Source organism: Acomys minous (assembly GCF_964271855.1).
Source record: "Acomys minous genome assembly, chromosome: 4".
NCBI classification, from domain to species: domain Eukaryota; kingdom Metazoa; phylum Chordata; class Mammalia; order Rodentia; family Muridae; genus Acomys; species Acomys minous.
In genome coordinates, this window is record NC_140486.1 from 77,806,054 (window position 1) to 77,830,075 (window position 24,022).

Genomic DNA, 24,022 nt, shown 5'->3' on the forward strand with positions numbered 1-24,022 from the left:
ATGACTAAGCACTCTGTGCATGTAAGAGTGCATGGGGTCAAGAAGAGGGTGCTTGGTCCCCTTGATTTACCGTTTCAGGCACTTGTGAGTTTCTGTGTGCAGGTGCTGGGAACTGAACCAGTGTCCTTTTAGGCACTGAGCCATCTCTCAGACCAGGCTGCATATTCTACATGCTAAAATTCTTCCTTAAATTTTGATCACAAGGAAATAAAGTGGTGTTAATTAAAATAAAATAAACATTAAATGCAAATTTTTTTCACTTTGTATTTATTATGACAGCTTTGCATGAGAAGTTGAATTTAAAGTATCATTAATTTCATTATGTACTTAAGTATGGGTTCATGAGTTGTTTTCCTCATATATCCATATCTATATGTTGACATATATTAGGGCATCATAATGTTGGGAAACTGAATAATATCTATGGCTGTTCTGAGAGAAATGCTAATAATCTGGCAGCATAATATGTTTGCTCATCCTTTCAGAAAGCTTAAAGATATCTCTACAAACAATCTGTAAATCTTAAGGTAGATACTATATTTCATGAGTATACTTTTATTACTCTTAAGGAAAATAATGTCACCACATAATCATAGTACAATAGTCGTTTATGGAAAAAAGGAAGGCGTTTGGGGCCTGAAAGATGGCTCTGGAGGTAAACCGCTTGTTGAGCATGATTGAGGAGCTGTGTTCAGATACGTGATATCTGTGTAAAATGTTGAATATGACAGCACTGGCCTGTAATCCAAATGCTGAGAAGCAAAAATACGAGAATTCTTGGAGCTCACTGGATATCCAGGTGAGTCAGTGAATAGGCACAGGAAGAGACTTTGGCCCAAAAGATAAGGAGATAATCAATAAAGGAACATACTCACCTCGTGCATCTGATCTCCACGTGCACATCACACACACACACACACACACACACACTCACATACACACACACAAAGGAAGAATTTCATATTGGGAATATGAGAGTTTATTTCCTCACTGATGTGGCTTACTTTATATTTTTAAAATAAAGGCTGAACTTTTGATAAAAAAGAATTCTCTATTATTAAATCGCATAAACTTTCATTAAGGAATGGATAAAATAGTATAAAAACAAGTTGAATACATATCTTAGTGAAGAAACACTGATGTATTATTTCTATTAAATATTTTTGTATCTTAATTTAAACACGTGATGAAAAGCATATTTCACACACACATAATTCTATATGAAAGCATGCATGTTACCATTTGTACACCACTTCTCATGTTACTCAGTTGTTTTTTTTTTTTTTTTTTTTTTTTTTTTTTTTTTTTTTTGGTTTTTCGAGACAGGGTCTCTCTGTGTAGCCTTGGCCGTCCTGGACTCACTTTGTAGACCAGGCTGGCCTCGAACTCACAGCGATCCGCCTGCCTCTGCCTCCCGAGTGCTGGGATTAAAGGCGTGCGCCACCACCGCCCGGCTGTTACTCAGTTGTATAGATACAAAACATTAAATTTAGAACACAAACAATGTGACAAAATCACTATCTACTCTTTGAAATTTACTATACCATTGGAAGTATTTTTATTAATATTTGGAGCAAAATATATCTCAGAGTGTTGCAATGGCGACCATCACCAGCAGAGGTGTAGGCAGTACAGCTTCTGCTTAGTTTGTTACTCTACATATTAGTCTTGATTGTCATGATTTGTTAAAGAATGTTTAATGCTCTTATAAGTAAATTAAAGAAATAATTTTAATTCCAAAAGGGAAATGAGAAAACAAGTCTGGTCTCTGTATGAGTCTTGGATCCTTCTCAATATTCATTGTCACTTCTTCTTTCCATATCATGCTGTGAGTTTCAAAATCACTATCTAGGTACTTTAAAGTTCTATATTAAGATGGGTCATATTAAGAAATAGTCATTGGAACAATGAAATAACAGCATTATGTAACTCTCAAATAAATTATTATCTTTACAGCGTATGTAGGAAAGGCTATGCTGCTACGGGATTAGGCACTATTTTCTATTTTTAGTATGTTGACATATTGTTAGCACTAGTATCTTAGTAAACCCTTCCTGCTATGAGATTGTCACATGTACAGTAGCACAATCACAGAGCAACATATACATATATTATATACGTGTGTGCCAGTCATAGGATTGCACACTATATTTTATCTTAGAGAGAGAAATGAATATGGAATTAGGCCTGATCCACCTCTGTAATACTTCTGGGAACAAGATAAATTAACAGAGAAATGGGCTTAGTGTCAAAGCTCTACATTAAATAAATCATTATACAAATATATCACTCTAATTGTGAAGGTTTCCATGAAGAAGCAATACGGTGTCTTGAATCAGAGTGGAGTATAGAGCAAACGCCCCTGATGCAAAGCCTGGCAGGTATTCATCTTTTTATTCACTATTTTATACTTGGGGGTTTGAGATGTTATCTCACCCCTGTCTTAATCTCATATCCTGACAGACAGAGTTGAAGATGGATGGCTGTGGAGATTTAAGGGAGTACTGATGTTTAGGTAGGTGGGAACGATAGCTCAAAACCATTTACAGGCTTTGGGAAATCAAAGTAAGAAGACGAGTAGAAATATGTCCTACATCCTGGAAAGACTACTCGGTGGTTAAGAGGACACACACCATCTTGCAGAGGACCAGAGTTATTGTCCCAGCACCCATGGCAGGCAGCTCACAACAGCCCGTTACTCCCACCCAAGGGACATCTGACATTCTTTGGCTTCTGAGGGCACCTGCATTTACATGTAGATACCCACACAAGCCACATAATACACATAACTAATGAAAATAGGACTTTAAAAACTGTATCCCTTAAGCTTTGAATGTAATGCCCACTGAAGACTTGTCTACAGCAGGATTCATGGGATAGGGTTCAGTGGACAGTTTGTAATCAGGGGACAGTATGAGGAGATTATTGCAGCTTCCCTTGACAAATCAGCACAATGAAGGGAGGGTTCTGCCTTTCTCATAACTAGCAGCATGTCTAACACATATCGTTCTCAGAGACGTTTGCTAAACTAATGCACAAGTTGAAAGGTTGACTATGCGAATGGAAGGGTAAACAGAATCAGGAATGAGAGACTGCACAGGGTACTGTAAATCACAGCAAACCTTTTGGCTTACTATTCTGTATAGGAGTCTTCCAGATTCTTGTGTGCATGCGTGTGTGTGTGTGTGTGTCTGTGTGCGCATGCATACGCACGCACCTGTGGAGACCAAGGTCTACCTTTGGAGTAATTCTTGTTCCTCAGAAGGTGGAGAAAGTCCCTCACTGGGTCTTAAAGTTCACTGAGTCAGCTGGCAGGACAAGCCAGCAAGCTCCTAGGATCCACCTATCTTGATGCACCCGGAGCGGGGATTATGAAGACAATCCACGAAATGACTTTTTATACGATTGCTAGAATCACACTCGGTCTTCATGCTTGCATGGCTAGTGCATTACAGACGAAGACATCTTCCCCAGCCTCAGAGTCACATTTCAGAGTCATCATTGATGCCACTGCACGAAAATGAACCACATGGGAGAAGAGAGGTAAAATTTGAGGCTTCTGAAGATTTTCCAATAGGAAAACAATGGAGTAATGAATCAAGAAATCTATCTAAGTGATCAGAGAACGGATGGTCAGAGAGTACAACAGTTGGATACATTTGGGGTAATGACTAGATTAATGAAATTCTTTTTTATATGCTAAGTGATGGAAAGTGACAGCTATGTTTAGGTCACCGATATCTACCAGTAACATAATTAACATTTTTATCATCTAACGAACTTGACTGCTTTGTGGATGATGAATGAGGCTGTCACAGTTTAACTTTGAACCTGTAGGGAGTATTTTAGACCTTTCCTAGAATTTGAAATCATTCATCATTCTTACAGGCCAGTCATTCAGTACTTCTTTTCCTTTCCTTTTCTTTTTTTTTTTTTCTCTCTCATGTAACTGGCATTTTGCTAAAAATTGGCGATACAATAAAAAGCAATACACATGTGCTCTTTTCTCTTATGGCTCAGAGGGAAGAAAATATGACCTTAATACCAAGAATGAGGGACATTCTCAAAATGTGAGAAACAGAAATTTTGAGACAAAAACATAAAATTAAGAAGTTAAACCTTAACATATCTTTTTAAAAAATTTTATTTTATTAATTTATTCTTATTACATCTCAATGATTATCCCATCCCTTGTATCCTCCCATTCCTCCCTCCCTCCTATTTTCCCCTTACTCCCCTCCCCTATGACTATGACTGAGGGGGACCTCCTCCCCTGTATATGCTCATAGTGTATCAAGTCTCTTCTTGGTAGCCTGCTATCCTTCCTCTGAGTGCCACCAGGCCTCCCCATCCAGGGGATGAAGTCAAATATGGGGCACCAGAGTACGTGTGAAAGTCATACCCCACTCTCCACTCAACTGTGGAGAATGTTCTGTCCACTGGCTAGATCTGGGTAGGGGTTTGAAGTTTAAGGGCCTGTATTGTCCTTGGCTGGTGCCATAGTTGGAGCAGGACCCCTGGGCCCAAATCTGCCTATCATAATGTTCTTCTTGTAGGTTTCTAGGACCCTCTGGATCCTTCTACTTTGCTATTCTCCCATGCTTCTCTCATCTAGAGTCCCAATAGGATGTCCTCCCCTCTGTCCCAGTTTCCTGGTAAGTGAAGATTTTCATGGATTGAACTAGAAATGATCATAATGAGTGAGTTAACCCAGAAGCAGAAAGAGTCACATGGTATATACTCACTTATACCTTAACATATCTTTACCAAGTATTTCTTCTCTGGGAGGGCAAGAAAGAACTGTTGGAGATGTGGGTATAGTTCTCTTAGAGTTCTCAACTGGTGTTGACCACTTCAGAAGCCAGGTGTGGTGGAACACCCCAGAAATTCCAGCACTAAGGAGATGGAGACAGATTGATTAGACATCAAAAAGTCAAGGTCATCTTCAGGTATCTAGAGAGCTCAAGGCCAGCTTGGGCCACAGGAGACTCTGTACTCCAACTGCCCAAAAAGGCAACACTAGAAAAAAATAAACTTCAAGCACAGATCTTGTATTCCAATGACTATGTGAAATGAGGAAGATGTAGCATTTATAACAAAGAAGCAAACAAACAAACAAACAAATGTAAATAAGTTTCATGGAGGCAGTAAGCATAAAGGGCTCAGTGTGTCGCGGATGATGAGCCATGGTGCTGTTTGGAGGACAGGCACTAACGTGCACACATACTTGTGTTTCATAGTAAAGATTCTGATGTTGGAAAATGGACAATGGAGACATGAAGAGGCTTCAGCAGCAGCAGACTGAGAGAACTCTCGAAGTTTAGATTGTAAGGCAGATGCCATGCAGGGCTCTCACATCTGTGTTTGGCTTGGTTTCTGACTTCTGTGATAGGCTTCAAAGCTTTCCACAGAGTTTCTATAAATGTCAGGATCTTACTGTTTCTGTTCCTTTCTCTCTCTGTGCTGCAGAGAGCTTCCAGGTGGTGGCCGATTTCCCCAGCAGACCAGGATTTAGAACTCAGCCTCTTTACATGTTAGCTAATCTACAATTCAACCTTTTATATCTTAGTGGCTGCCTTGTGAGGTCCCTGGGGTGAACCTAATCTCTAACTAAGTGCTCCTTTGCCCTTTCTCTTATTCTTTCTCCTTTTCTTGTCTTTCCTGTTTCAGGGAACTGTGATATGTTTTTTTGTTATATTTAGAACTATTTTACTGTACATATCACTTAGCTCTTATCTTCTGTCGTCAACCATTTAGCAAAACAACTTTATCCTAAACAATCCTTTCTCTAAGATATATTTGCATAGACCCCGCCTACCCCCGTCTCATCCTGCAGTGGCTGGGGACAGGGACTTTGTGGACGTTGGTTCCTTGTTTGTCTCAGTTTCAAAGAAGGCAGCTGTGACAGGTGTAGAGATTGTGCTTCTGGAGGGCTCCAGAATTGCCTGTTCTGATGTATAGGTCCAGAGAGCAAACGCCATGAATGCATCAATGTGGCTGAGGCGCACATGGTAGCTACTGTGATCCTGAGGTACTTCAGTACTCTGCAAACAGTTTGGCTTGGGATGCCTCTGTAATGGCTGCAGAATCACAATGCACAGTCGGGGGGCTGAGCAATTGGACAGTTTCACTGGACACTGACAGAACACACTTAGGCTTATTTCTTCAATATGTAGGTGGTTGGAACAGAAAGCTTGATACTCAGAGAGCTCACTCAATTACTGCAACAGAGATATGATATAATTCCCTTATATAAATGTGTAGGGACCTGAATTGAAAATAGAACTCAGTGTTAAAATATTTGCCCAGGCTGTGGGTTGAGCAATAAAATAAAACAAAAATCAAGCCGTTTATGGTTAAAAAATAAAACAACTGCCCAAAACAAAACACTATGGCCAAGCTACCTGTCATGCTGTTAATGAAAGAACCTGGACAAAATTTCAACCGTTGTCCTAATCTTATGGTATCAATACGACTCAGTCTGTCTCTATCTCTCAGAATATGTAAGCTCTTGAACCCTTTCCATGGTTTTATCTCTGTCACTAATTTCAATTTAGTATGTAATTTTGCCAAACATTTGCATTTAAAGAAAAATACCCTGGTCTAGTATGAGTGCTAATGCAAAATATCTTAGACTGAGTAGCTTTAAAAGGACACAAGTTTGTTTTACAATGATCTGGAGATTGACAATTCCACAGTAAAGCACAGGAAGATTTAATGTCTTAGAAGTGTACACTCACAGTTTACAGAATGCCAGATAGCTATATCCTCACAAAGAGAAGGGTCAAGCATATGCCCGCTCCTCTTTTATGTTGGCATTAATCCTTTTGACGAGGGCTCTGTACCAATGACTTAATCATGTTTCAAAGGTCCTAACTTCATGTATCATCACTTTCAGGTTGATAATGTCAACATATGCAAATATTAGAATGACGTAAGCACTCAGGACATGGCCCCTAGTCAAATGAGCCAAAGAGTCAGAGCTTGTTGTGAACAATGTGGTTCTTTCTATTAGGCAGAGAAAACAGTGAAGTCATTTTACTAAAGTATAAACAATATACTCATTAACAATCAACAATTGTAGGTTCTTTATTTTTCTAAAGTCTGGACAGAATTTAGGGGATGGTCTTTACTGGAACATTTTTGTTCTTTGTATTAAAAAAATAATGTAAGACTAGGTACCTCCTCACCTATTAATGCTAGAAGAGGCAACCCAGGAGAAGGGAAGGGTCCCAAGGCAGGCAATAGAGTCAGAATCAGCCCCTGTTCCCACTGTTAGGAGTCCCACAAGAAGACCAAGCTGCAGAATGGTACCATGTGCAGAGTTCCCAGTCAGCCACATGCAGGCTCCCTGGTTGATTGGTGGTTTAATCTTTGTGAGCCCTTATGAACCCAGGTGAGTTGATTCTGTGAGTCTGGGTTTCTACAGTTCTTCCTCCCTCTCTTCCAGGGAATTTCCAAAGCATCACATATGCTTGGCTGTGAGTCTCTGCCTTTGTTTCCATCAGTTGCTGGGTGAAGCCTACTTGATGGCAATTGGACTAGGTACTAATTTGTGAGCATAGCAGAATATCATCACTGATGCTCTGTCTCTCTGTCTCTGCCTTTGCCTCTGCTTCTGCCTCTGTCTCTGCCTCTTCTCTTCTCTTCTCTTCTCTTCTCTTCTCTTCTCTTCACTTCTCTTCTCTTCTCTTCTTTTCTCTCCTCTTCTCTTCTCTCTTCTTCTTCTTCTTCTTCTTCTTCTTCTTCTTCTTCTTCTTCTTCTTCTTTTCTCTCTCTCTCTCTCTCTCTCTCTCTCTCTCTCTCTCTCTCTCTCTCTCTCTCTCTCTCATCTTTCTGCTAGTTGTGTGTTTGGTTCTATCCTAGGTCCCTGGGCTAGCCATTCCCTGGTTGCAAGCCCTCCAGGGCTTACTGAAACTTGATATGCTATGACTTGATATCCATGAGAGGCCTGCCTTTCTCTAAAGAGAAATGGAGAAGTGGCTGAGAGGGGAAAGGGGAATGGCTAGGAGAAGAGGAAGGAGAAGAAACTTGTTAAAATGCAGAGAACAACTGACAATATTGTGTTCAGCCACAGATATCACAACTCAACACAACCCATATAGCATAGCTCTGGAAACACTAAGGAAGGAGTGTGATGAGGATAGGACCCAGTGATGCAGAACAGCTGTGAGGAGACACTTCTCTATGTCATATAAGCTTGTTTTCTGAAGCTTGAAGCCCGACTCCTCCTCATCCTTCTGTCTTTCTTTATTTCCTTCTACAGTCAAGTAAAGGATTATCAAATCTATATCTATGACCTCATTATTTTTTTCAGACAACATTTTGTATTTTTATCAACGTTTTTTGAACTTTAATGCAAATGCATCATTATCAGATTCAATATATTTTAAACTGTCAGAGATATTACACAGGCTTTTCTTACTTCACTTCTACCATACTCAACCTGCCATTATACTATTAAATTTTAAAAATGCATTTTGGGGCTTTCTACATTAGGAATACACTGTGTCCTTTACCTATACCTAATATAGAAGACCTTTTAACAAACTATTTCTCAAGAGTATTTATTGAAAAATTCTATTTATTTTCTTATTTATCTGATAATAAGCGATAGTCATTTCATGTATCATGGATGCCAAAGCCACCTCTAATAGTAAAGATAGAATCAAATATAAAGAATTATAATCATTGAGCATTTGGAAAATACTTATACTGGCATCAAATGAGGCAGCGGCATTTCAAGTGAACCACACCGAAGGTCAATGATTGCTTTTCTTAAACATTTATACAGGCACAGTATATAACAATACTTTAGGTAAACTTAGTTTATCCTATTTGTTATTTTCTTAAATTACTTATTTTTGCCCTTTAAAAAATCTTATGTTCTATTTTACGCATTATAAAACATGACACATCCAGGCACTGATGGTGCATGTTTTTTAATCCCAGCATTCGGGAGGCAGAGAGAAGTAGATCTGTGAGTTTCAGGTCAGCCTCAAACTTGTAAGAGCAAGTTCCAGGACAAGCATAGCCATACAGAGAAACCCTGTCTTAAAAAGCAAACAAACAAAGAAATCAAAGAAAGAAAACAAAAAATAATTATAAAGCACAACTCAAATACGCACCATTTCCCTTGCCTACATCAATTACCTATTCAATGGCTTAGAGCACAAAGTAAATATTTAATAAGTAACAAATTTACTAGGTTTTTACTCAACCAGAAGGCTATTTTAAATGCCAGTTGTTGATTTCTCAGTGGTTCTTTACAGTTGAAGAAAATTACTCAAATAGGAACTCTGGAGACAATAAACAATTTAGTTGGAAAATTTTCAACATTGTGAGCTTCAATCTATATAAATCTTAACACCAGTTAAAAAGCAAATTTTATAAGATCATTGACCACTCTACTATCTTGGGCAATAATCATGATCCTATGATCTTAGTTTGAATAACAGTTTCTCTATGTGATGTTTGTATGAATTTCAGCAAGCAGTTTAACCTCTCTGTATTTTCCATTTCCTATATATAGAACATTTGATTGAGATTATAAAGAGAATTGCAGTGAATAATTCATAATATACCATACTGAAGGATATTTCACTTACTGCAGCATAAAGTAAGAGCTAATTAAACATCCTAATTATAATTCATCAATAAAATGTCATAATACAAAGATTAAAGAAACATCCTAAAAACAATTTATTACATATCATATTAGAAACCAGAAGCGAGGAACTCAATGTCCAGACACTGAAATGATGAAAGGAAATTCAAGTTATCCAACATTGATCAACACATGTCATAAATGTGTTGAAATACTACACTTTGTCTTCTAAACACACATCACTATTGTGTGCTAATCCAAAATAAAAGAACATTCTCTAATTATATGCCTATTACAAGATACTACAGTCATCCTATTAATGATAATAAAGAATAAAAAATCATTTTCAGTCAGAAATTTCTTTCTCAATGTTCCTACATAGAGTTTTTTATTCATTGCATGAATTTTCAATCTTTTATTAACACATTCTTAATATTCAGTAGGAGGTTTAAGGCCTTTTGTCATTTACAATTTCAGGTATGAAGAAAATATAAATTATGATAATTGAAATAGTAACAAATTCATGCATTCATAGTTCCAAAAGTATTATAAAGTTCATTCAAAAATAAATAAAGCACAAAGCAATTGTATTAGCCCGAGTTCTCTAGAGGAACAGCACTTACAGAATGAACACACACACACACACACACACACACACACACACACACACACTCACACACACACACATTGGGGGGGGGGAGAATTAGAATGGCTTACAGGCTGTGGTCCATCTAATCCAATAAGGCTATGTACCAGTGATGATGCAAGATTCCAGTAACTGTTATGTCTATGAGGCTGGGTATCTCAGCTGGTCTTCAGAATGTTCCAGAATCCTGAAGTACGCTCTCACGCCAGTGAAAGAATTGACTTGTCAGTGAAAGCGACCACAAGCAGGCAAAGTAAGAGCAAGATTCCTTCTTCTGTGTTTTTATACAGACTGAGAGCAGAAAGTGCGACCCAGATTAGAGGTGGATCATCCCACCTGAAAAGATCTGGACTAAAGTATATTGTCCCAGCTCAAAGTTCTGAATTAGAAGTGGGTCTTCTCCCTTCGAATGGTTGATTTAAGAACAATCTCTCTCAGGTGTGTCTAGCCATTTGGGCTTTAGTAGAGACCAAATGTAGTCAAGTTCACAACCAGCAACAACTGTCACAAGTCCTCTTCTTGTCAACTTGATACACAATTGTATCTCATTATGTCATGCTTAATTTCCAAGTGAAATAATAACCAGGTTATAATTACTCTGAACATGATATAACCATCCCATGCACAATAGCAAATGCATTAACATATTCAACCAGGTCAATCACAGCAATTAATTATCTTCTATTTGAAAGCCTTACTGCACTATAAAGATAATATACATTTTAATAATGAAAAGGCATAGAATCTAAAGCTATTTTCCCTAAATTCGGGCTATGTTTCCATGTATGAGTTTAAAAAAATGTGGCAGAATACTCACAAACACCACAAGTCCTAAGGAAGTACAGTACTTACTGCACCCAGGAAGCCAGTACAAACATGGATTGGAAAAACTTAATCAGGCTTATAATTAAACTATTTTAAGCCAATTAGTTGCTCTGTAGTAAGCATTTCATTAGGTAACAACATTTTGTGTTTATATCAAATTTCTCTCCTGTGAAGAAAACAAGAGAGAGGCAGTAAAGTTCCTGATAGATATTTATTTACACTCATAAATGTCACTTGGAATTAAAAAGGAAAGAAATGTATGTGATGCCTGTACATTAGAGCCAAAAAGCGCTTCCTTTAAAATAAAATCAAGAAGTGCATAATTCTTAGCTTTAGCTCTCAAATGGCATAATGCATTACTCCAATTGTGCCAGAATAAAAAAGGGACACCCCCATAAACCCAAGTCACTGCTCCACTCATAGGCATCTCTGGAAGTGTAGGATGCCCCGATGCCATGGTGGTGCCATGACCTGAATCAAGAATCAGTTAAATTTCTGAGATTTTTATCTAGATTTCCTAATGAATGTTTTAATAACATTAGAATGAAGGCTAGCCTTTTTTTGTTTTGTTTTGTTTTGAGGTTGACTTCTTTTCTCTTCTTTATGTATGAAATCAGAGCAGATAGCATCTAAGATTCAGTTTTGTGAGAACTGAAGTTGTTTCATGCACTTAGTGTTTGTCTTTAGAAACAAAGGCCAACAGCATGAATTCAGCTAGAGTTGTACAGTGCCAGCGTTGTCTATCCTAGCTCAATGACGGCATGTTCCCTGCAGCTGCAGACTCATGGTCTCGGGCTTTGTTTCAGGTCCTTGTTTTTGAAGTGATTAATTAGCTTCTCTCTCTCTCTCTCTCTCTCTCTCTCTCTCTCTCTGTCTGTCTGTCTCTCTCTCTCTCTGTCTCTCTCTCTCTCTCTCTGTCTCTCTCTCTGTCTCTCTCTGTCTGTCTGTCTCTCTCTCTCTCTCTCTCTCTCTCTCTGTCTCTCTCTCTCTCTCTCTCTCTCTCTCTCTGTCTCTCTGTCTCTCTGCCTCTGTCTCTGTCTCTGTCTCTCTCTCTCTTTCTCTCTCTGGGGCAAACCCTTCCTTTTTATTTGCATATGTTCTTTCTACAAAAATAATTCATTTGCTAAAATCACGCTGAGTTAAATAAAGTATAATGGAATTAAGGTTGAATCGATTCTGTTATCACAGATTTTCTTAAGAAAGAAAAATGAGAAGTCACATTATTAAAGTTATAATCATAGTTACTGGAAGCTATTTATAAACTTGTCATACTATTGACTAGTGGATTGTAAAAGATTTAGCTATTTCTCTGCTCACTGGGTAAATCATTATAATTAAGTACCAGAATGCCTCTTGCATTAAGTGTGATATAACTTAGATTCTCTTTGGTACTAATTGCCAAAAGCCCATTTTATATCCTCGAACCAAGAGCATATCTCTCAATCTATCTTAAGATATCTAGGGCATTAATTAGATGTATAAAAAAAAGCACTTGGAGCTATTGGTACAGTTGTTTTATGAGCCAAGATCATATATTTACTTAGCAGACAGTAAAAATTAGCGCATCTAGAATTGTAGAGCCGAGTGGTAACTGAGAGCTAAGGTATGCCTTCCGTTTTCAGATGTTGCAATACATTGCATGCAGGTTAGACAACATACTACCAGCCATATGCCTGGCAGTGCCAGTGCCGGTGTGAGACTCCAGAATGCCTGTTTCTGACATCTCATAACCGTCAGGTGTAGTTCTTCTTCCTTGTCTTTTTCTTCACTATGAACAGTTGCACTCACCCAGTTTTGACATTCAAGTTGCGTTACCTAAGCTATAAATCAACCATTACACCTTAGCAGAAAAAAGCCACTGACTCATGCTGAATTTTCAGCCCTCTTTTGTTTTGGCACTCTTTAGACAACAAGTTTTATTATGTTTTGTGAATAAATGTAACGATGTAAACCTGCATTTCCCATGAGCAGCAGCTCATGTGCACGTCCCTCTCAACACAGGAATGAGAGCTTCTTGGGTATGTGCACCACAGTGCTCAACAATGCCCATGCTCCTTATGTCACTCTGCAGCTGCCTTCAGTTCTCTCCTTTGGAGCTCACCCTCACTCCTTATGCAGTTCCATATTTCCTTTACATGGCTCAGTCAGGAAAACAGCCTTGTTGTGAGATTCAGTAATTATGGAATCTGATTCTGAAGTTGACTTTGACTAAAGAATTTTGCTAAGAAATATTTTTATTGTTCACACCTCTGGGAAAATAAGTTGTTCTACTACAGTTATGAAAGATATCACAAATTACTCAAAATGAGAAAGCACTGTTTACAGATGTACCTTCTCCGTTCACTCTTTCATGACATTCTTCGATGTATCCTTAAGAAGATTTGTTTCTCTGTTCATTGAATCTTCAAGGTCATAGGCTCCACAATAACTTCTCATAAAATTTCTGTCTCACCCATAGGGTTTCTTCAGTGGTACCCACTCCAATGCTCCTAGTGTTTTCAGCTTAGGATAATAGTATATAAGGTACCTAATACTTTTTGCTGAGCTAATGTCTTGATTATTGTGATAAATAAATTAACAAATCAAATATTTTAGTTCAGATACAATATTAAAAACCTTTAGAAACCAGGTGCAGTGGCTCATGCTTATACTCCTAGCACTCAGGGAGGCAGAGACAGGCAGATCACTGTGAGTTCGAGTCCACTGTGGTCTACAAAATGAATCCCGGACAGACAAGATTACACACAGAGAAAACCTGTCTCAGAAAAAACAATAAAACAAACAAAAAACCTTTTAGGCAATCTAAATAGAAGGAGGAAAATATCTTCTACTTTCAGATGGTAGTATCATGAAATTCTGAACATAGATGTTTATGAAAACCATCAAATGTCCAAATATATTTTAAATACCAATGTAATTTTTGAATTTTTTATTTTAGTTTTATTAATTAATTCAGATTACAACTAAATTGTTATCCCATCACTTGTATCCTCCCATTCCTCCTTCCCTCTGCTTTCACCCTATTCCCCTCCCCTAAGTTTATGACTGAGGGGGACCTTCTTCCCCATTATACCAAAGTAATTTTTAATTACTAAAGAAATGACACACACACACACACACACACACACACACACACACACACACACACACAGTGAATCTATGTAATCTGTACTTGAGTCTTTGGATGAATAAAAGTCTTCACACATGTATGGTAAAATCATGAAAATCTATACAAACACAACTTCTAAGTAAAGATAATTTACTTTAATCTCTAAGATAGAAACATTTTACAGATCGATAGACCTGGGAATTGTTTCTCCATCTTTTCCACATATGGGGACTGAGCAATGTCTCAATTGTGCCCCAACACAGATAAAGGGAATCATCAAAGCCAAAATAGAGGTTGCTTGCTCTAGACTTACCCTAAACATGCACGTCCCAAAATAACTACAAAGATGAAAGTAACTACCAACCAAGAAAAATATAAAATGCTCAGATTTTGGCACTCCAGAAAATGATTAAAGAACATACTGCCTTTAGGAAGAAAGACAGAAAGAAAAGAAAGAAAGGAAGAAAAGAGAAAGAAAGAAAGAAGGACAAGTTAGATAGCACAGTATTATGACAAGGCCGACACTACAGCTAAGTGAGCAAAGTAAACATGGGGCTACAAGTGGTCTCCACTCTCATTTCAGATAAACAAACAGGAGGCCATACTGGTCCATGGGTCTTCTGTAGGTCAAATTGTAACACTGGGAAGGAAAAGTTAACTTCAAAAGAGGCATCTTTTCCTGGTGAAACCTGAAAGTCACCTGTGAGGAAACACAGCCAAGGGTAATTGAACTCCAGGTGGGGAAATACATAATAGAACTGACAATTATCCACCAAGTAGCTGGAGTGTTCTGTTGACGTTCTCATTCTTAAGATGTCAGAAAAGCTTTGAAATTTATTTCTTTCTATATTCTTATCACCCGTGTGAGGAAGAAAATCAGATTATCAAAATCACTCCCAAACTCTGCTATTTTGTTTCTGAGCTCAGGCAGCACCTTGTTTTGGTTTTGGTTTTTCTTCTTTTTTTTAAATCAAGAAAGCAGATGAAAAATACTCCTTTTATATGGAAATCATACATCCTTTTCTATGCAAAAATTGGATTTGAAATATCTAATTTTGTGTGCTCTTCGTATAACCTGAAATGCCATGCCAGCTAGGAGTCATACCATAAAAGGCCAGGTGTGCAATCTACCCCACAAAGAGTAATCACTAGATTAGTACTTTGACTTGACCCAAGTGAGCTTGGCCACATCCTTCCATTGCAGAGACATCACAAAGGTCAAGCTAAGTCTTCTAGGTGACTTTCCAACGGATGCAGCCTTAGTTTCATTTGATGCTCTCCATTTATTCCAACTGTGGAGCTCAACTTCCTAGTTCAACTTTTCTATTTTCAGAATGTTGTTTCATTTTAAACTCTATAGATTAAAATGGAAAGTTTTTCCACACAGGAAAAAATCCCAACTAACCAGCCCTCAAACAACCAACCAAGTAACAATTCCTCTGGCTTACCTTGGCTGACTAAGGGTAGTTTATTTGTGTCATATGAACGTACATCAGCGATGAAGCACTTACCTGAAGAATCTGCGATACAATCCTTGAAGACTTTGTTTTAATGATCCCTTTGATCATCAAAGGGTTTTGGGGAACTCATGTTGTGGTAAATTGTATCTTCAAATTTCTGTTAAGACTCTATACCTTATACAGATTACAGTAAAATGTGACTTTACAAACTTAATATCTAATGATTTTTCTCAGATACCAAACACAAAAGACAACTATGATATTTTGACTTAAACTTATGACTGTCTTTTGGCTACCAGTACTGAAATTTCACGGCACAATAACTTCATGCAGTTAAAGTTAAACTTACAATTCTGTCTTTGTCTATCAGTTTACAGCTGTTGGCAGAATTCTTTTGCTTATGACTGTATAAAGGAACTTAAACAATAGTCATTGCTTTCAATACATAGTGGCTATGAAAACTACGCTGCCCCATGACTTTCTTGGGAAGTTCTCACAAACTAGTTGCTATCCATTAATCTCTAATAAGGAAAGTAATTCTGAAGGAGTTTGGAGCAAACTCAACATTGTTATCTAATTTGACTAACCATGAAGGTTGAAGTTGTGCTTAGGGATAAATGATACCAGTATTAAATACACTGCCCCAGAAAGCTCAGCCTCTCCTTTTCTTCCTGTAGATTGTAATTGTGACGTTGCTATGATTAAAAAAAAACCAACAAAGCAAAGTAAGAAAGGAAGGGTTTATTTTGCTTTACAGTTCTGAGATATTGGATTATATTAGATGAGCCATTATATTATACTACTCATTATGAAAGGGGAGATATGACAGCAGGAGCAGAGGCTGGCTAGTCACATCGCATGCACATTCTGAAAGCAGTAACAAAGACTAATGCTTAGCTCATCCCTTTATAGTCAGTCCAGGCCCACAGACTCTGGGATGGTGCTACCCATAGTTAGATGGCTCTTCCCACCTCAATTAGCCTAATCTACATAACCCTTCACAGTCATGCCTTGCAACTTGTCTCCTAGGCAATTCACGGTCTAGTCAAGTCAGTGTTAATCATCACCCTCCCCATTTTCCTTACACATAGTTCTCTTTAAAACAGCTATTTGGGTCTGCAGGGTTCAAAGATTACCTATATAAAATATAATAATAAGCGTGTTCTCTCTTGTCCTAAGTTAAAGAAAAATGCATTCCCCCTTTCCCATCAAAATATCACCAGCAAGCAAACAAATGTCAAATAAAGAAAAAGCATTGCACGAAGGAATGTTGTCGACTGTCCAGGTAACAATGCGTAGCAGTATGGCTGCTTGCACTATCCATACTGATGAACTGACAGGTAGATACTCTGAAGATGCCAACTGCAACTTAAACTAGGGCATGACCCAGGGGGCAAAAAGGAACTTTCACTAAGAGTTCTAACCCAAGAAAACGTCTCTCAAGAAAAATAAAAAGTAAGCTATTGAGAGAAAAGAGATCTCCATTGCCACGAACCTGCAGACTGGTTGGCATCCAACTGGGTCACAGTACAAGGCAGGAACGCAACACCGCTGGAGAAGTGAGGAGCAGTGAGGGTGTAGAATCGGTTCAGGGCAGGGAGTAAGTTAATTTGGAGCAAAAAGTGATGCACATCCCACCAAACAAGTCATTTCCTCTAGAAACACTATGGTTTCTATTCCTTCCTTATTTTTCCACTTCAGGGCACATTTCCAGTCTCCCTACCCCATCATAAATGGTCTGATCCCTAAAACATGCAACACCCTTTTCTGTAAGATGTTATTTGTTAAGACTGGGAAGAACAATTAAACTAAATATAACAATAAAGTTATGAGGGTTAAGATAATGAGAGTACTCAACCCAGCCCGAGTGGAAGACAAGCAGCGTTAAGTTCTTGAGATGGCATGGGCATCAGGCCGGTGATTCAAAGATAACACAAGGACCACAATTCTGATAAGCAGAGCAATCCACACTCATTGGGGGACATTATTTTTCAGAAGATAATAATTTTTCTTTTCCTAGATCCACTGGTACCAAGAAGTCAAAACAAACAAACAAAAAACCAATGACTCACTGCAATGAACATTTGTAAGAGAAGCTGTTTGTACAAGAGAATGTGACACACCATGAAACACTGCAGCTTCTGAGGTGAGTTTCTTTTCTTTTGTTTTGTTTTGTTTTTGTTCTCTTTGGGGAGGTGTTGCACGATCAGAGGGCAGATGTGGTAGGCCATGGAGATGAGTAGAATTGAGGTGCATGATGTGACATTCATAAAGAATCAAAAAAAAATTTTTAAAGTCAGCTAAAATTTGCATGCTTTCATTAATTTAAAATACACTTCTTAAAAAGTAAAATATTATTGCTTTGCTTAGATTGGCCTTGATTTTGCCTTGACCCTGAATTTCTGATGTACCTGTTTTGGCCTCTGTAGTTCTTGGGGTATGTGTATACCACCATGTCTCGCTTAAATACACATTTTAAAAAATGTCATTAATGTTCATATTTTCTTACTTCAGTTAACACAAAGAAGAAAGGCAATTTTTCCTTTATGAGGCAGAAATGTAAATTTTAATTTTTCTATAGGATATTAATATATAAAATGAATATAAAATATGAGTTAAGTGTAGAACAATAATGGAAACAATTCCCAAATTAATAGTCTTCAGTGTAAACTGACTCTTGGAATACAATTATTTTTTAAATCAAAATATTAAGATTTCTACTGTTGTATTACATGGTAGTTCCTTCATTTTATGCTGAAGGATTCAGGTTTTCTGTTTATCTTTCTTCTTGAACTATTTCTCTTTTAACTGCAGCACACAGGAGGCACTTCTAATGCCAGAAGTTTCTTCTGATTAGAAGGATCTGTGGGTTCTTTTGTGATGGAGAGTACAAGAGGGAGTCTATAAGAAAAATAACATCAAAGCTGAACACAACCATTTTTAAAGCCAAGAACTGACAGATAATGATTAAACCTGATATTGTAACAGTGATAAGAACTTTGGCTCTTCTAGTAACTTCTGCTCTCAGAGTATGTCTGAGGGTCACTAATATTTATAAACATAGGTCTGGTAATGTCAAAACAGCCCACCTGAATATTGAGCAGTTTTCACTAAAATGCTATTATGTTCTCACAGCTTTTACTGAGATATAAAATTTATTGTTTTATTTCCATTTATTTATTCTTTATTAAAAGAAAAATAAGTAAAATCTATTCATAGAGAACTTTTTTATTCTAATGTAATATTACTACTAAGTGATAGGACAATTAGTGCAGATATGCAGGCTTGAACATCCAGGATTCTGAACCATCTTCAGTTGGCATGTTGTTCCATTGTTCTATTTTGGAATGATACTGACAGCACAGAATACAAAGATCCGAGACTGGAGAGAAGGCCAGCAGCTAAGAGCACGGTCCGCTCTGGCAGAGCATGAGAGTTCAGTCCCCAGCTTACACCTACCTGAAACTCCTGCTCCACGGACTCCTAGAGTCTCCACCCGTGCCTGTGGCCACATGCAGATACCCTGCCTGACACCAGAAATGTACATATCTAGTAACAAAACAAATTCTAAAGCATGTATATGAAGATAACACCAAATGTATTTCAATACCTCAGTCTACTCAAATATTAATAATAATAAAATTTTATAGAATTTAAAAAAAATAGTGATAATATTTTACCAAAATAACAATACTTAATATGTTTCCCTCCCAGTAATGTGAATGGCACACATATTGTTTCAGATTAACCCTTCCGTAGATAATAAAATTCAGGACTATGTTTAAATTCTCTCAACTTCCAGTTCCTACCTCTAGGTGAACAGTAAGCCCACAGTTTTAACACAAGACTGTGAAAATGAACACCTGTATTTTCATCCAAGCTCTTATCTTAAGATTGAAGCAGTGAGATTTTAGCAGTAACTTAGAACAGGAACGTTAATGTTAAGAACTTATTTGCAATCTCCTAGTGCAGCACATACATTTTACTTTACCCATAGAGAAGAATTGAACATAGGTATTTCCTGAAAACTCCAAAATAACATAGGCAATATTATAGGAGATGATATTAGTCCAACAATGATGGTTGAGTTTTTCTCTAACAATCAGGGAAAGTAACAGAGAGTGAGAAGTTCATTAAGGTAGAATCAGGGATTGATGGACAGCTTTTTTTTGACATCAAGGATCAGTTGGTTCATCAGCAAGAGAACGCCATACTCCTTGCAACTCAATAAAAAATAAAGCATCTTGCTATGAAAAACACACTTAGTTCAGTTGAAAGATTCTTAGAATAGTAAAAATAACAGTTGATGCCCGAACATAGACTTGGTAACCTATTAGTACCAGGTTTAAAATGTCGCAGGACACTTTTCATTTGAATAACAACCAAGGAAGTACTGATTTCAATTGAAACTTAAAGGTTTCATAATGTAAAACAAACAAACAAAAAACAAAAACAAAAAAACCCATTAACTAAGGACCATGTATGATGTGGACCTAGACCCTCTGCTCAGATGAAGTAGCACAGCATCCTTGTGGGTGTCACATGTGGATAGTGGGGACTGTTTTGGACTTGCACTCTGGCCCCTGGACTTAGATCACTTCCCCCTGGCAGGACAAGCCGTGCCAGGCTACTGAGGAAGAGGTGACAGGCAGTACATATGAGACTTGATAGCTTGAGGTCAGATGTTAGGGGAAGAGGGCTCCTCTTTCTGAGTACTAAGAGAGGGAGAGGAAAGGGGATGAGGGAGGGAGAGAGGATCCAGAGGCAATGAGGGAGGAGGATACAATTGGGATGTGAAGAATTTAAACTGCAGAAAGGGCAGGTAACTTATATTGCTAATCCCACTGTATGGGATTAGCATGAATGTCTAGTATGAATTAGTATGAATGTCTAGGCATAGGCAATGCTTCTTGTTGGCTGCAGAGCCCATTGAATTATTTTTAGATGCCATTCTTCATACGGCATGAATGAAGATTTACAGACGTCTTTCTTTCTGCTTATACAAAGAGCAGCCTTAATTGTTCTGTGAATTGCGCACACCTTATACGTTTATAATTTTAGGACTGTATAATGCTTGTATGAAATTATATGCTTTCAGAACAAAAGAACTGGACACTGACATTGGATTAGACCTGACAGGATTCATTCCTCTAAGCATGCTGGACATTGACATCCTGCATCCTTCATGTTCCAACACCAAGTGCTTCAATTGCTGTTCCTCATCAGAAAAAGACAGCTCCCAGGACACTTTCAAAGAAAGCTTTCAGTCCCAATTTGTCTAGCATTTCAAATTGTCCTACACAGGACTCTGATTAAGCCTTGGATTACTCAACATTTAGACACTGGACCACAAATGCTATTCCTAGTTTGTTTAACCATTTCTCCAACTTTATTTGGGCCACTAGTAAGGTATCATTCATCACAAATCAGCCAGAAGAAACCTGAAGTGAACAAAGCCCCATTTCTTTAAGAGGTATCAGGTAGATTTTTGGTTGCTTTCTTGGGCTATAGAGGGTTGTTATCAATGGGAGCTGGTAACAAGTTATTATTATTCTTATTTAGAAAGAAAACAAGGTTAGACTCTGAGATGTCTCTCTTTCTTTTTATCTTACATTCTTAGGTTTGGAGATAGGGCTCAAAAAGAAAGAAGGGGAAATATAAAAATATATTGGAAAGATAGAAAAAAATAGATTAGTGAATTTATTCCTCAGCTTAATACCTTAAGTGTCACTCACAAGGTTGTTTCTAATTCACTGGTACGGAATTTTGTATGGAGATGCAAAGTAAGTTTAATTCTAGATACAGGGTACAGAATTCAAATGTAAGATTATTCTTCACACATATCTATATTTCTACTCTAATATGAGGTATTGTACCCATATAACTCAATTTATAATACAAGGCTTACTTCCAATACTTTGAAAGTGCTATTGCAGGCTGTTTAGGATAAATAAGTTATACAATTTGATTATTAGCTGATCAGATCATGGTCATGTCAATTGCTGGCCTACCTTTATCACAAGAATATACATCCTAGGTATGACAGTTAAAGTAAAATAGTTAGATAAGGTCTTCAAAAACCTCAGAGACATGCAGAATATGGCATTTGAAAATGTTTTCATTATTTTAAAGATTCACTGACAATGAAACAGGTTAAATCATGACAATACCCAGCTTACCTAAAAAAAAAATATGAGCATCAAAGAATCTCCTTATAGAGATGGCTTCAAATGTGGCAAACAAGCCACTGGACAAAATGTCCTATTTTCTACCACAGACATAATTCTGCCTACAAACAGACAAGCATGGATTCTGGCAGAGTCAATGGCCAAACTCTGCCAAGACAGGGTAAGCAAAACCTCAATAGTTCCTGTCTCACAAATATGTCTGTCAGATATGCTGGGCCATAAGACTGAATAAAATATTCCAATGTTATAGAGAGTTTTGGGTGACTAATTTGGTAGCAAACTGTCTCTGTTATCTTCTCATTTGGAAAGCTACTAACCTGCACTCCCGCATACTCAGGTAATCAAGTTTATTCCTTCTCAAGTTTCTGATTGGGTTGAAGACCAGGTAGCTTAGTTTTACAATGAAGTTGTTTAGGGGTTAAGATGTTTTTTAGGTCTAGATAGATGTTTTAAGTTGATAATGACCATGATAGAGGTTGATTAACATTCAGAATTTTAGATGCACCAAGATAGGAAAGATATTTTCTTCAAGGCTGTCAAATACAAATAGCCAAAACAATAAAAATGTAACGTTTATATAATTCCTGATTGTGTCATGGTTCTTGTTGTAGGTACTTTATTGTATACATGTGTAATAATATAAATGTATATGTAAAAACTAAAAATGTTTAATTAAAAAAGAGGGAATTATGGTATAAAATTCAAAAAGAGAGGCTAAAATGTGTACCAGGAGATTTGTAGTAACACATTTTGAAAAAGAAGTAAGACAAGAGAAGGAACAGAATCTCCACCTCTTCCTCCACCTTTTCTAAATGCAGGGGCTCCTGGCAGTCAACAAGATATCAGGTATTTGGGACACTGAGGAAAACATCACAAAATCATTATTTCCCAACTGTAACAGATAAATAACAAAGCAATAAAGATGACTTAGTATGTGTATCTTCATTACATTGCTACAGCGATGCCTTAAATAAGACACTGTCATTTTTAAAAGAATGAGCACAAATCTGCAGGTTAGCTTTTCCAGGCTTGGATCACCAACCCAGGGAGCTGGTTGAAGGTTATATCTGACTCCAAGGGCACTAGATTCCAAATTCCCACTCTCTCTAATGTCTCCTTCCCCTTAAGAAGTGTTTTTGAGAGAACTGCTCTCACTATGTATTCCTTGAAAAATGGCTGTTTCATAAAACATTCATTTAGGAATTATTTTCATACCACAGCTATTCCCAGCTTATCTAAATATTATTTATTATGTATTAGTGTAAGACTGCCTAAGTGTATGCATGAGTGGGCAGTGCCCAGGGATGCCAGAAGAGGGTGTGGTAAGCAGTCTGATGCAAGTGCTCCGCAGCAAACTCGGGTCCTCTGGAAGAGCCACAAATGCTCCCAACGTGTTGTCTCCAGATGGGATTAACTCCGTTCATTACAGAACTTCCTAAGTGAATTAGATTTTGGAGATGCTATGTAATGGTTAAAATATAACACCTGTTAAGATCCACAAGCTCAGTGAAATTGGAGGCCTTATTTGCAGAACATTGACCTATTACTGCATACAAGCCTAAGAGTGCTGAGGGGATGGGTAGATGTGAGAATATGCCATCAATGGCAAGTCAGTGCCAAAGCACAGAATGCTTCAATGAAAACCTGAGAGTTAATTTAGTCTTCCATATAAATTAGAAAGATATCTTGAAAGATTTTGGGTGAGTAAGTGGTATGTTAATACAATGTCCATATGCGTAGAATATTTAATAACCATTACAGGTTTTTAGCAATAATTTCTCAGACAACACTATCTCCGCTAATATTTAGTGCCTCTATCTTCATAAAGGAGCATTTACATCTCAAGTAGAGTAAATGCCAAACTTTACTAGAATAATGGTTTTACGATTTTGGTCTGCCATCATCCATCTCTTAAAATCGTTGTTTTAATGGATCTATCTTTTACCATGTTAAGAAAAACTGTGAAATAATAAGACCCAGGGTAACCTTAGTAGCAGTAACTCCATGAGATTAATAGTGCAAATGTTTTCATGCTTGGCATGTCAGTTGAAGTTTGTTTTTCTTTAAGTTGTGTGAATTATTTTCATCAATAAATAATGTTTTAAATAGAAATTTATATCATGTGTGCTATGGTTGCTTGAGGCATATAAATATAAACCCTTAATATAAACAGATTGCTTATATGTC

At 37.5% G+C, this 24,022-nt stretch overlaps 1 long non-coding RNA gene across 1 annotated transcript in view; it reads left to right on the top strand.

Annotated features, from left to right (window-relative positions):
- Positions 1–23,812, top strand: part of LOC311596409 — a 60,252-nt gene extending 36,440 nt beyond the window's left edge. The window contains exons 2-3 of the long non-coding RNA XR_014778825.1: positions 17,668–17,793; positions 20,746–23,812. This is a non-coding gene — a long non-coding RNA (uncharacterized lncRNA). The remainder of the gene's footprint in view (positions 1–17,667; positions 17,794–20,745) is intronic.
- The last annotated feature ends 210 nt before the right edge of the window (positions 23,813–24,022 follow it).